The following is a 2302-nucleotide window of genomic DNA, read 5'->3' as shown; positions in this document are numbered from 1 at the left end:
AATGGCCAATTTGCTGGATTACCTTCGGAGGACCACACTCGCACTTAAAATCTTTTATGGGAATCACAGATGCTTTTCTGATCCCGAGAGTGTCAAATGACGCTCTAAGACTCACTTTATTTCCATTTTCATTGAGGGATCGGGCTAAAGCATGGTTTAACTCTTTAACACCGGGTTATGTGCCGTCATGGAGTAACATTGCAGAAATTTTATTGCGAAAATATTTTCCATCAACAAGGAACGCTAAGTCCAGGAACGAGATTTGTCTTTTCAAACAAATGAACGATGAGGCTGTTCTTGACGCGTGGAAACGTTCAAAGAGCTGTTGATGAAATGCCCACACCATGGCATTCCGTAATGTATTCAACTCGAGATGTTTTACAATGGGTTAAATCCCATGGCAAAACAAATGCTCGATGCGACTGCGGGCGGAGCCTTCACAGCCATGGTCTATAATGAAGGATATGAAATCCTAGAAAAGATATCAGCCAACAATGGGCATTGGGCCGACCCACGTGTTCAACCACAGAAAAAGACTGTTGGGATACATGATGTAGATGCATATACTGCATTAACAGCTCAACTTACCTCCATGACCAACATGCTGAAAATTTTAACTTCTGGTCAGGGAGGGCAGCAAGCTGCTAATACACCTGTCCTAACAGTCGTATCTGTGCAGTGTGTGTGCTGTGGAGGAAAACATTCGTATGAACATTGTCCTCATAATTCTGAATCAATAAACTATGTTCATAACAGAGCTAATCCCTATTCCAACACATACAATGCCAATTGGAGACAACACCCGAACTTTTCTTGGAACAGTCCCAGTTTGAACGCACCAGTACATAAACAACAAGGAACTTCTAGTTTCCAACCACAACATCATGGAAACAGTTCTAACTCTCAGAATCACCATCAAAGTTTTTAGAATTCATAACCACCTTTTCAGAACAAACCTCCTCCACAGGCAGAATCATCATCTTCTTTGGAAGCAATGATTGAAGGGCTTTTTGCACATGCACAAGCCCAAAATCAAGCTTTCATTAATCAACAAAGTGCTGCCATTCAAGAATTTAGAGACTAAAGTCAGTCAACTTGCGCTCAACCAGAATAATCGAGCCCTTGGTAGCTTGCCCAGTAATACAGAAGTCACTAGAGACCTAGGTAAGGAACATGTGAAAGTAGTTACCCTTAGGCGTGGGAAGTAGTTGACAGAAAAAGTGCCCAAAGATAGTACACCAAGTTTGGCAAAAACTGATGCTACAACATTGGTTCCTGCGAAAGAAAGACCGGTCTAACCTTTAGAGAAGCAGGTAGGTATCTGAGACCACCACTTCTGTCTTCCCAAGATCAAACTATCAATTACTCTTTCCTGAGGATGCTTTAAAAAAGTCAGAAGAGACTGAGGTTTTAGAAACCCCTAAGCTTGATGCTAAAATTCCATTTGAACCTCCAAAGTGCACCACGAAGACCCAAGACATTCAAGACCCATCTTGCTCAACACCTCCAAGCAAGAATGTGATAAAACCAGTCCCTCCGTATGTTCCTTACCCCCAAAGGTTGAGGAATCAGAAAGAAGAACTGCACTTTAAGAAATTCTTGGATGTGTTTACAGAATTGCACATCAACATACCACTTGTTGAGGCAATTTAGCAAATGCCTAGTTATGCTAAGTTTCTGAAGGACATCCTAAGTAAGATTAAGAAGTTGACTGAATATGAGACTGTAGCCCTTACCGAAGGATGTAGTGCACTTTTGACCAATAACATACCCCATAAGCTCAAAGATCCAGGGATTTTTTCATTCTTTGTTCAATAGGAGGGAAGGAGATAGAGAAAGCCTTATATGACTTAGGAGCTAGTATCAACCTCATGCCTTTATCCGTTTTCATTACCCTAGGCATAGGTGAAGCTAGACATACCACAGTTACACTCCAGTTGGCAAACAAATCCATTGCATACCCTAAGGGAAAGATTGAGGATGTGTTAGTGCAAGTTGATAAGTTTATATTTCTGGCAGACTTTATCATTCTAGACTTTGAGGTAGATAAGGACATTCCTATTATTTTAGGAAGACCATTTCTAGCCACCGGAAGAACCCTGATAGATGTACAGAAAGGAGAGTTGACCATGAGACTCCAAGACTAAAAAGTCACATTTAATGTCTTCAACTCTCTAAAATACCCTGATTACTTGGAGGAGTGTTCAAGAATAGCTGAAATAGATGAGTTGTGCTTTGAAGAAGGAATTCAGAAAAACCTTAAATTGGTAGAAGAGTGTGATGAGGAAATAGAAGAAAATGT

General features: G+C 40.7%; 1 non-coding gene across 1 annotated transcript; it reads right to left on the bottom strand.

Annotated features, from left to right (window-relative positions):
* Window positions 1-245: 245 nt before the first annotated feature.
* Window positions 246-351, bottom strand: LOC112502442. The gene has a single exon (XR_003067692.1). It is a non-coding gene; the product is annotated as a small nucleolar RNA R71 (small nucleolar RNA).
* Window positions 352-2302: the final 1951 nt, after the last annotated feature.

This window comes from Cynara cardunculus, unplaced genomic scaffold (genome assembly GCF_001531365.2).
Source record: "Cynara cardunculus var. scolymus isolate 2C unplaced genomic scaffold, CcrdV1 Un_Scaffold_1432, whole genome shotgun sequence".
NCBI lineage: Eukaryota > Viridiplantae > Streptophyta > Magnoliopsida > Asterales > Asteraceae > Cynara > Cynara cardunculus.
This window is presented reverse-complemented; position numbering and strand designations above follow the sequence as displayed.